The sequence below is a fragment of the Pteropus medius genome, unplaced genomic scaffold, assembly GCF_902729225.1.
Source record: "Pteropus medius unplaced genomic scaffold, Ma_sr-lr_union100, whole genome shotgun sequence".
Classification (NCBI taxonomy): Eukaryota; Metazoa; Chordata; class Mammalia; order Chiroptera; family Pteropodidae; genus Pteropus; species Pteropus medius.
In genome coordinates this window covers 28,840,310-28,853,435 of record NW_024347791.1, presented here as the reverse complement: position 1 = coordinate 28,853,435, position 13,126 = coordinate 28,840,310, and positions in this window count along the sequence as shown.

Here is a 13,126-nt window from a genome sequence, read left to right as displayed (position 1 = left end):
AGAGTCTATAGAGATATTAACTTGAAAATCTTTGCTCAACAGAACCTTCTGATTCCCTATGTAAACAGTCCATATTTCAGTCCAACTTTATTATTATTATTATTATTATTATTATTATTATTATTTTAAATTCACTGTCCTGCTTCTTTTGGTCCATTCATGTCAAATGAGTAATTTAAAGGTAATTTGGATACTATTTGATACTTACATCTCCAAATCCTAAATTTGGCAGAATTAATTTTGTTCATTGAGAATATAAAAGACATTTCTGAGATTACTTCTCCGATTAAGGTCTTTGGAGAGCTCTATAGATAAGCTTCTATTTTGCTAATACTTTTTATTTTCCTTTATGTTCATTTTATATTATTAAGATTCTTTTCATTCTTTGTCCTGATTGTCATAATTTTTACAGAGCTTAGACAACACCATCAATTCTATATCATCATTCTGCTGCTTCAGGGATACAGAAGGAATATGGGTCTTGTAAAAATGACATGCCTCCCTGAGGCAACCGCTTTGCCTTGAGTCCATGTGGATATTCTCTACCCTGACTCCCTAAAGGGGAGATCAGTGATGCGATTAACAGAAGAAATCTTGGTTTCCATATTTCAGTGATTAATATTGTTTAAATGGCTCTGATGGATCAAGTTGTTTAAATGGCTCTGATGGAACTGCGAAGGGCCTAAGACACTGTTTAAAAATGCCACTGGAGACTCTCAAATTTGTGTGACAAAATTGTCTGCATCTAAGCAAGCACTTTTTGCAAAGGAAATGTAATTAGCCTTTTACATTGGGCTGTGACTTTTTTTTTCAAATTTTCCCAAAACTAGCTTCCTCTTTTACTCTTTCTCCTTAAAAACTTGGAGATTATTTGTAAAGAAAAAAAAAGTCATCATATATACCAGATAGTGATATCCAGTCTAGATAAATATACCCAATATAGAATTTTTTCAGATTATAATATCTCTAAAAATATTTTATGATATTATGTGTTAATTTTTATATAGTAACTATTATTAAGCATTTTCATAAATTTCAAGTTAAAGAAACAAAAATATCACCAGGGTTGAGGAACCTTCAACACATTAAATGATTTAGCTCTTGTAAAAATGTTTCTGTTCTAGCTGCAGCTCTGAGTTAAGTTTGTAGCTTTGGTTATTAAATTGCAAGATAAGGAGAACAGCAATTTCAGCACTTATTTTTTTTTTTTTTTAAATTGAAGCCTTTTAATTGAGGTTACAGGTACAGAGAAAGCCATAGATACTATTTCTAGTTAATATAATCACTAGACAAATTAGATTTCTCTGATAATTTTGTAATTAGAAAAACTAAGATATATTTATTCTACCTTCTTTCACTTTCAGATGTAACATGTACATTTTGTTTTACATAAGAGGAGGAATATTGATATCTAAACAATATTGTTTTTCACTCCATGAATACAAGAGATTTTCCCACTTATTGAGATCTTTGATTTGCTGAAGAATGATTTGCATTTTTCAGCAAAAAAAAAAAAACGTTTTGCATTTCTTTTGTTAAATTTATTTTTGTATTTAATTCATTTTTGTATTTAATTCTTTTAAATTATTAATTATAAAATAATTATTTTAATTATTTTTGATGCTATTAAAAATTGACGTATTTTCTGATGCTTATCTTCAGAGTTCTGAAAAATACTTCAAAGAACAAAAATGCTATTTGTATGAATATATTCAATTCTCACATATATTATTGTTGTGTAATGTTGTCTCCTACAATATTTAAAATAAAACAACTGGAATTCTTTACTTCAGGAAGGAAAATATTTTCAACAATTACTATGTTTATGTTAAATGTCTTATTTTCACATTAGTTATGAAATAGCCAAGATAACTCACCTTTGTTATTCCTGTAAAGGGTCTATTCTGATGACTTATATTTAATTTGTCTTCTTCAAATTCAAGTCAAATCCAATAAATAAAACTGTTAAAATATCATTTGTATTAAAAATATATTGTAGTTTCCTGGAAAGTCACTGAAGTAGATATGATTTAGTATTTAAAGTAATTTTTATTAATAAAAATATTTCAATAATTATTCACTTATTAGTTTTAGAATAGGTATACACTTGTTTGTGACAAAGACTGGTATAACAATGGTCAATAATTCATTTTATTTTTAACTTTCAAAAATCTTTACAGTTGAAAGCAATCGTAGTTTATTTAATAGCATAAATCAAACAGTCCTGAAGATTTCGAGAATAACACCTTATCAGATTCTTGTATATTAAATTTCCATTGTAACTGAATAAAAGATTTTATTACTTTCATTCCATGTCGTTCTATTAAAGAAAATATTTTGCTTAGAGCTGTTCAGTGTCATAACCAACAGGAATGTATGGCCTTCTCTTGCCCGATATGTCATCACTTTATATATGATCTTAGTAATAGATAATTGAGAGAGTCTAGATTTGAGATTCATTAAAAACACATTATCAGATGTGGCTAATGTTTAGCACAGCAGGAAACTTCCAAGGGAAGTACGAGTTTCCCATCGAAAACATCATCTGCTTTTCTGCAATGAAAAAAAAAAAAAAGAAAAATGCTTGCGTTTCTCACTTGCCAATGCAAAGGTTAAGCTCTTTTTATAGAATTCATTTTTTTATTTTAATAATTTGTGATTATTTTATGGTTTTCCAACAATTAATGTAAATAATGGCAATACTAGGCTACAAAACTGTTCTTATTATCAATAATAATAATAAAAAAACAATATTTCATTGTATTTAGAGAATGATGTGATAGACTAAATTTTAAATGAAATTCATTGTGTTATATCCATATAAATTACTTAAGATCACATAATAGAAAAAGACTTTAGACAGCAGTTTTAGTGTATATTTATAGGTCTTTTTTAGAAAATAATATTCATGGATAAATGTGTTGCTTATTTATGATCTAAATAAATATTAAATATTAAACATTTTTTTAAATATGGCAGTAAATAAAGAAATGTAGTTGTAACCTAGAAGGTTCACATATATTATGCTATAAAATACTTTTTCTGGAGTGACATTTACTATTTTTTTCCCAAATACTTTGGAAAATAAAGTGTATTAGAATGCGAACTTAACAGGATTATTAAACCATTTTAAATAACGGTTAACTAAAGTGATTCACTTTTCTTTGAATATTTGAAGAACTGCTTTTTTTAAGTAAACTTTTTATTGAAGTATGAGCTATAACATACATATAAAAATAGCAAAAATATAAGTGTACATCTCTATGAATCATTACAAAATGAATTCATTGTTTAATGTCAATCAGAAGCAACATCTAGAAACTGTCCCTGTGTTCAGTCACTACCCTTCTTTACATAATAATTATTCAGATTACTATGAATAATTTTTGAGCTTTATATAAATTGAACATATATTTTTATTATTTTGTTTCTGACATTTTTGTCAGTAATTGTTATATTTGAAATATTCATGTATCTTGTTGGGTAGAACTGTAGTTTTGTTTATTTGAATCATAATATGGTACTAAATTCCATTAAATATACCACACAGTATTTATTCATTCAAAGTTGATGTAGATTTGGTTTGTAACTAGATTTTGACAAATACAGTTAGTGGTATAATTAACATTCTCTTATCTGTTCTTTAGTGAACACGTAGACTCATTTCTATTGGACATATATTTAGAAAATATACATTTTAATTCATAGAATACACACATTTTGACTATATTAAATATAGCCAAACAGTTCTATATTGGTTGTAATAATCTATACTTTCACTAACAATCTGTGAGAAACTTATTTGTTTGTGCTTTATTTCTCTTTAACTGTAGCTATTTTGATATGTGTATTTTGGTATGTTATGCTTTTCTCATCAACTTTTTTTTGTTTTACATACAAGACAATGCATACAAAACAATTTTAATTCTATAGTTGGATTAGTTTTGAAAAATGCATGCACTTATTCAATCACCTTCAAAATAAGGATTTTAAATATTTCAATCATCTGCAAAAGATTTTTCATACCCTGGTGCAATCAATTCCTGCACTCAAAACTCAGAGCCAAGAAATGTCTGATCTGCTTTCTATCGCTTCAGGTAAAATGGTCCTCTCCTAAAGAACGACTTAGCTGCAATCACCCAGTATGTATCTTATGGTACATGGCTCCTTTCAGAGGTACAGAAGTGTTGATATTGATTCATACTGTTGTCAATATTAGTTGTCTGTTCCTTTTCATTGCTGAGTACCATTTCAATGTATGAATATAAAAATATATATATTGGTTCATCCTACCGATAGGTGACAATATTTTGTCTACTTACAGTTTTTTTCCTATTATGAACATAGACCACCATTTAGCATTTGAGCAGTGAGTTAGAATTCTGTGGAATAAGATTTATAGACTTTTTTCATTCTGATGTATCACTGCTGATAGTTGATATTTTAGTTTAGAGTCCACCAGTCAGAATGACTTTATGTTTCATCATATTCTTGTCACAGTATATGCTGAGTAGATTTCTCAATTCTATTTCAAAACTTTTATCTGCCCCACCTGTTTTCTATCTTACATTAATTTATTAACATCTGTCTTATTTTCCTGGTGGATTTTACCATTTTAATATTCTTATTGACATTTTAGAATTAGATAAACAAAGACATGGCTCTAAATCAATTGGTTTCACGTTTGTCCTCTCAGTATACCCTCCTCATCTTCCATACATTTTAGTAAAAATCAAGAAGGCTTAGAAAAATCAAACTTAGTGTGGAAACTAGGGAAGAGGATAAGTCTGGGACTCAACTAACACTAAAGAAAATATAAATAGTACATATGAATTTCAAAGTGAGCAATAATGAATGGCATCTCTAGTAGTTGGTTATCAAACCCAGGTGCAAAGGAGCACCATAGGATATAACAAGCTTGCTTCTTTGGCCAGGTGCATTTTTAGCTCCAAGATGAAGAGCTCCAATTTCTCCTGAAGATTATTCACATTGTCAGAGTTGGAAATTTAGGCTGACTCATGGATTCCAGTTTGTCCTTAATTTCAGTTCAGGTCTATCTTTCCTTTATATCATTTTTGAAAATAAACATATGCTATTTTTGTTTTATCCACAAATATGGTAAATTAGATTTATTGATACTTTAAAATATTTTTAATAATGAAATTAATCCAATCAGTCATGAGGTATTTTTATATATTAAATTTTATCTAATATTTACTCATGAATGAGACATATATCATTCTCTTTTCTCAAAATATTCTCATCATAAAACAAACTTGAGTTACATATTTCCTCCTTATTTGGATATATTTGCAAAACATTGACAATAATAAAGTCTTGCTGTCTTATTTTATAGAATATATAAGTAAAGCCATCTGAACCTGATCTTTCTTTTGTGGAAAATGTTTTATTACATATTTTATTTTTAATACACATGTTTATTTATTTATATTTTAGTGTTGTTCTGGTATTTTTTATGTAATATATTTAATCTGTATTTGAGCTTTTAAATATCAGAAAGAGACAGTAATATCCTCTTTGTGTTTATTAACACTTGCTCTTTGTGTTGGCAATCTCACCAATTTTAGTATATTTTATTGTTATTTTGGCTTTTTAAATATATTTTATTGTCATAGTCTCTTTCAAGAATGTCACTAATAAAATAAAATTCATTAATTATTTTTATTATTTTCTTCTATTATTCTATTATTTTGGGGGAGATTAAATTTGTTCTCTATTACTATCATCTAATAATTAAAGAATAATTAGTTGTCATCTTTTCCACTTTTTTCCTAATACAAACATTTAAGGCTATCAGTATTCCTCCAAAATTAGCTTTAGAATGTACCATAATCTGATTCTCATTATTATTTCACTGTCCATGAGTTTATGGATTTATATTACTCATACTATTATCTTCTGAATATTTTTATATTCTCTCTTTTTCTTTTACTTCACATAACCATAACTATATTCACATTTGTATTTTTTGTTTTTGTCTTTCTTGATTTTATTATGACTATTTCCTTCTGACATTTTTTAGTTTACTAATAATCCTTTCAGCCAGCTCTAATAAGCTGCCAAATATCTTCATTGGATTCTGAATTTTTCAGTTCTAGAATTCTGATTTGCTGTTTTACAGTTGGTAATTCTCTAACAACTTGTTCATTTTTTTATATCTAACAACTTGTTCATTTTTTTATATCTAACAACTTGTTCATTTTTTTATATCTAACAACTTGTTCATTTTTTATATCTTTGAACTTAGTTTTAGTAAGTACTAAAACTATGTTCCACTGAAACAATTACCTAACTCTTCCATAATTTTGTTTTTACCTTTGATTTCTCTGTTTTTCATTAAAGTGGTCTTTTCTCATGCCGGGTTTGATTCCTTATCAGATGTGGTGTTAAACTTATAGCAAAAACTGAGGTTTGAATGATATTTTCCTTTTGAAAATTTACGTTTTTATCTTGCAAGTTGTTTAAGCACTGGTATTCAAGATCACCTAAAAGCAGTTTCAGGATTGAAATTAATTTAAACTAGATATCAGTCTCTGCATGAACTTCTCTACTTTTACTTTGTCCTTGCTACCAAGTTTAGGTACCTTAAGTTCCTTACTAAAAACAGAGTTTTATAATTTCCCATGTTTGTAGTTCTTGTAATACAATTAATTGCATTTCTTTGATTCCTATAAGATTCACAAAAGTTTCAATTAGTGTCTTAGCATCTGATCACCTTATTTTGGAATTATGACTTCCATACAAGAAATACAGATTCAATGCTAGGTTCACTTTTGTGAGTCTATATATTATTCCCAAATCCTGTCATCACATTCTTCACTGACTTTTTAACTTTCTGATTTCTTTATTTAGATATTTTTGAAACATTTACCTGCTTTTCCAGTTGTTGTCAGTGTAAATTTTGGTTTAACTTAACTAATATGCTAACACTAAGTAGCTAATTTTCCTATCCTTTTTTCTGTCTAGATAAGACTACATATCTAAAAAGATGTATAAACAAGTGCAATATGTAACATCCAGACTGTGTATTAAAATGCACTTTCATCCTTTTCTTTCCCTTTTTTATTTCTTGAATACTGGAAGTTATACAGGGTAGAAACATGGCTTTGACCGTACACATAGGGAAAATATGCCAGATGATTGTGAATAAACAATATAGAAGAGAATAATGGTCTTATTTGACCTTATGAAGCATAGTATGATTGTTCATCTCTAGACTGCATTATGAGTAAACTATAACTTTTATATATTTATAACACTACATTTTGAGATATCTCTATCACAAAACTTGGTCTTTACTTAAACTAATATAATATCTAGATAAAATGGTTATTAGAAGATTGGATATGTAAGACAGAAGGGGAGAAGTCTAAGCTGGAGATAAAAATGCAAGAGCCATCCATATGTAGAGTACATTTAATGCCACAAGGCTGAATGATGTCATTTAGAGAGTGTATCTAGTTATAAAAGAGGACCAAGGACTGAGCCATAGGACACATCATAGTTTAGAAAGATTTGACTAAGTTTAAGCAAACATGTCTGAGAAGAAGAGGCAAGTGCAGCTGGAGAAGACACAAGACTTAGTGTCATCTCAGCATCCTAAGAAAGAGTTATTTTGTTGCTATTGTTGCCATTATTGCTTTTAAAAAATATGCCAACAATACCAAATGCTGCTGATAAACTAAGTAAGAATTTTTATAAGTTTATCTTATGAAGGTCATTACTGACATTTGCATGAGCTGTTTTAATAGGGTGGTGATGTGAAAGCTTGATGTGCATTGATTGATAAAATAATGAAAATGAAAAAAAATGAACAAATATTTGTCAATACCATTCTTTTAAAGAATTTTATTGCTCAATTGAACAAAAGAAGAAGACAGATATTAGAAAATGAAGTTGGTACAAGAATTTTGTTTTTTTAACATGCAAATGTGGCTGATACCATGTTATGTAAGCTTATGTTAGTTATAGAAGGAAAGTTGAGAAGCAGGCTTTGGTTAGAATGGGGGAGAGTCATTGCTCTAGTAAGACAAAATATGTGGATAGCAAGTAAGGGTATGTCAGTATACTTAATTATGGGATATATGAAAAATAATTGTTTCTATGGTTTTATGTTTACTTTTTCTCCTGTTTTAGTGAATAGAGGTAAATACTTTAGAGTAGCCAGGGAAGATATATAATGTAGGTTAGAGGAGAATGAGAAAGTTGTTAAAGAGTCAGATAGGAGAGTAAAAGAACCTAGGAACTAAGAAATATATTTATAAGCTTCTTATCTCTTAGCCCACTTGAATGTATATAGACATATTTTTCTGGTAGGCGGTAAGTATGGGTTTATATGTTTCTCTAGACCTGGATTAAGAGCAGTAATCTATTTGATCAGGTTAGACTTTTTGCCAGTTAAGTAAAATGGTAAGAACAGGGGGCAAAGAAGCTATTGATGAATGAATTATATAGTGGACAGTTGTGGGCCCAGGCCTGGATGATCTCAGGTCTGGCGATAGTCCAGGCTTGCAGCTAGCGACATGACCCCAGTTTTCAGCATGTTATGTTAAACACAATAGTGCACCTATAGCTAGCTTATGTAAAAATGACTCAGCTTGCTGTATGGCATATGTGTGGCAGAATGCCGCTATTGTTCTTTGGCATATATGAGCCTGTGGGTCCTCCAGCATAGAAGCATGCCCTACTATTAAGGCTTGGCTTGTCTGCAGTTTCATTCTCATGTTGGCTCCTCATGTGTTTTTTTAATTGGGTGTCTCACCACCAAGACCTTCCCTTCTCAATCAGCTCGATCAGCAGGGCCCTGACAACAGTGGACTCTAAGACAGCTAAGAAAAAATGAAGGAATTTGGGGAGCATGAAGAAGAGTAAAAAGTGGTATACCCAGAAATTGAATATCTTGATCAGATCAAGATGTAATGAGATTCAGAGTCTTAGAACTAGATAAGGTAAACAACAAAAATAGAAGTCAGTCATTAGAGAGAATCATTTTTAACAGATCATGTGTGTCAGATGCAACATGAGATTAAATTTTTAGTTTATTTCTATTGGTAAAAATTCATTATTGATATTTCACATACATTGATTAATGATCTACATTTTGGATGTTTTGATGTTTTTATCTTCTTTTTTATTCCTTAAAATATTTAAATTGATGTTTTAATATAGTAAAATGTGACTTCTAAACAAATGACATTTACACAGAGTAATAGTGTTCAATATTTATTTTTATTTATAGAACATAACTGGTTCAATTTTAGAGTATTGTTCCTTGTTTTTAACTCTAATTTTCATTCAGATCCTTGTTCTTCTTTTTCTCTATATAAACTTTACAATTTATTTTTCACCTAAAGATTAACTGCTTTACTCATGATGTTCCAGGTAAATTAATTTATATCATTTCTTTGAGGATAACTTTTTGTTTATGCTGGATATATTATTACCTAAAATTTTCAATATTGTCATCCTTTGAGTTATTTTTTGTTAAACTGGATAAAAATAATGTACATTTATAGTATTATATAAGTAAGGGAGGATACTATAGTCAAGAAAGCTTATACACTGTTTTTTAATACTTCATTTTCTTTAAAAGATGAATAATGTGGAATTCTTTCACAAAATGATTTAGCCTACTTTCTGACATATTGTTATTCAGATATTTGAGACACTTTGTCACAGCTTGCCTGCATTCATATATCATATTACATTTTATATGAAAATTGTAATCAAGCCATTGGTATCAAATAATTGCTCAAATTAGAAATGTAAAATATGCTTCAGATTATAAAGCTCTCTCTTTACTTCAAGTGACTGGACCAGAAACAAGCTATTTCTTTCAATACGTTTCTTTATACTTGTTAAACTTCAGATATCTAGCCAGAAATAAAAGTTTTATCTCTTCTCAAAGGAGACTGTTCAATAACTTAACAGATTAATGATAAATTTTAATGCTGTTTGGTACTTTGCTTTTAATTTTATTCTTTCCATTTTGTTTCATATCTCTGAGATCTCTTCCTACACCTACCATCATACCAATTAACTTTTTTGTTTCTATTCTGTTTAGGTGTATTATTGAGTTGTTTTATGTTCTCTTTTAATCATAGCACAATTAGTAAAGATTTCACATTTTATATAATCTCTAAATTGTTGTGTAATTAAAATAAAAATATATTTTAAGGAACTTTAGAGTAATATATTTAAAGAAGTAGGGTAGAAGGATTTATGAAAAAATAATAGAAAATGAGTGTTTTAAAGTTTAGAAAAATGTAGTGATCCAGCTAATTAGATTTATCTTTCAATGTCCTAACATCTGTATGTTAAAGGGAAATCTGTTACAATAAATGCTGTGATGTGCATGAGTGTGTGAGTGAGTGTGTGTGCGTGTGTGTGTGTGTGTGTGTAAGTGTGGTGATGGGCCTCTGTCAAACAGAATTGTAAATACTGACTTCCTTTGTTCTTCATCTCTAAGCTTCTCATATGTTAAACACATTTACTTCATGATTATATTTTTTGAATTAATTTCTTTTATTTTTTCTCCCCAAAAGATAATTTTGTGTTTTTCTCTTATATTCACATTTTCCGTGTGCTTTGTTATTGCTCTATATTTATAAAATAAGACATGTTTTTTTATCTCTTGTTATAATTATACATTTTATTAACATCTCATTTAATTTTAAACAATATGTCTATGACTGATTTCCTCTTTGATCAATTCACAAAACCTTTTAAATATTTTCTCTTAATTGTTATTTAACTACATTTATAATAGATTCTTTTATTATAGTTTCAGCATTTTATTGATTTAGAGTCAGTTTTCAATTTTTTTAGGAAAATTTAATTTAGGTCAATATAAAAATATTATTAGTATGTAAGTACTATTGGCACTAAATAAATTCTACACCAATATTTTAGTTCTTAACATTGTACTTTCATATATCTTAACATTATATTTTCATAATTATATTATTCTATTTTTCAAACATATAATACGAGATTTATCTAGCCTTCACTTAAATGCTTTGCCTTTTAACTGATGAATAAATTCTCTCTTTAAATTATTCACTGAAGCACAAAGCTAAACATTAAAGAATATTAGACTACTTTCTAATATAGTCCATACTTATATCTATAAGTTGTTACATACCGATAATCAGTTGTGTTTAGTCCCCAAAAATGATTTTATCAGGCATAATGTTATTATAATTATTTAATTCAAATAAATATTGTGGAAACCTATTAAATATGATCATAAAAATAAAGAGAATATTGATTTTATGCGACCTGAGTTGAGTTCTTAGAAATTACCTATAAAGTTGAGAGACTGAATAATTTTCTGAAATATTTAAAAAAAGTTAAAAAATTCTAAGAGTGTGAGAATGTATTACAATACAGATTTGCTTTCTATTATATTTGTCTCAGAAGTGTCAAGCATCATAAAAACCTATCTTCCCTTAAAAAAAATAAAAAATAAAAAAAAATATCTAAACTGGAAATCAGAAGATAATGCATTTAAGGTTGCAGTTTATGACATAGAGGAAATTCTTCCCAAAGAAATAATATTTACCAAAGTATCTGGCTTAGTAATACATAATTTTGACTAGTTCACAGGTTGATATTCTCTAAAGTGACCAGTACTCAGGTATTTAAGTTTAATTTCCCTTGAACAAGTGAGATGTTTGGGGGCAAAAAAGGAAAAAAAAAACTAATTTGGGTAAAACCTTAATGTTTTATGTTTCAGCTGATGCTAATACTCAAAAAGGGAAATCTTTATTATTTAAAGCTATTCTTCACAATATTACAGAATTCTGGATTTGGAAGTAATCTTAAAGTAATTTAATCCAACTATCTTCTTTATGTATGCATCTAATTAAAAAAAATCTTGAAACTCTTATTTGAAAATTTAATGCTTCATTTTGTCTGTGACTATCTCAGATTTTTTTTTTTTTTTTTTTTGGCACAAATTAACTATTGCTGACGCATAGATTCCTCCCCAAGTCTGGTAGCTTAAAACAACAACAATGTAATATTTATTAAAAGTCTGTGGGTTGGCTAGATGGATCCCCTGCTGAATGTGCTCAGAATTATTCACTCATGTGGCTGCATTCAGCAAGAGGTCTAGAAGATTCTAGATTGCCCCATTCACATGAGAGTACAGAGAGGGGGGCTGTCATCTGTGGCATATTGATTTACAATCTGCACCACTAGTGACCTGATAATCTGCAGACTGGCTCCTTTACATGTCAGTCTCAGAACAATATGCTATGAAAGTCAAGTGTGGAAGTTACAAGGCCTCTTTTGATCTCTGGAATGTACACAACATAAATTCTACCATATCCTTTGCTCAACTCAAATCACAAGGCAGCATAGTTTCAAAGCGTGGGGAAATAGATTCTATCTCTTAAGAAGGAGCTACAGATAGCAGCCTTGGTTTTAATCTATAATATTTAATAGTCTTTTCTTGTTTTTATTAGGCAAGTTATTTTGTTTTAAGTCTTCATCAGTTAACCTTGTGAACAAATGCCTCAATGCTTCCAGGTTTATATATATATATATATATATATATATATATATATATATATATATATATATATATACACACACACACACACACAAATAAAATAGAAAAATATTTTCAAAAAATTCAAGAAAATATTTGTCAACCAAAGATTTTTATATCCCTCTACCTAGTCATTAATTTTTTTTTTCCCAAAACTATAGAAAAACAATGTTAAACATAAAAGATCTCAGGAACTCACTACCTTTGAGCCCTTCTTGAGGAACTTACTAATAGACAATTTTCACACAACAGGAAAGTAACAAGAACATTTTTAGCAAAGAAATGATGAGGAGCATTTAATATTTTTAACTTTCCACTTAATACTAAAGAATTGTGGACACAAGTGAAAGAATAGTATGCAAATGCATATTCTAACAAAGTAGAAATAGCACAATTCGATAGGAGGAGAGAAATAGAAAAGTAGTAATTTACTGACTGCTGAACAGGTAAAATATGGAGTCAAAGATTATAGAAACTAATACATCAGATAGTAAAAGGCTAAATAAGAAAATGGTGAATTTAAGTGCACTAAAAAAGGAATGAGTACAA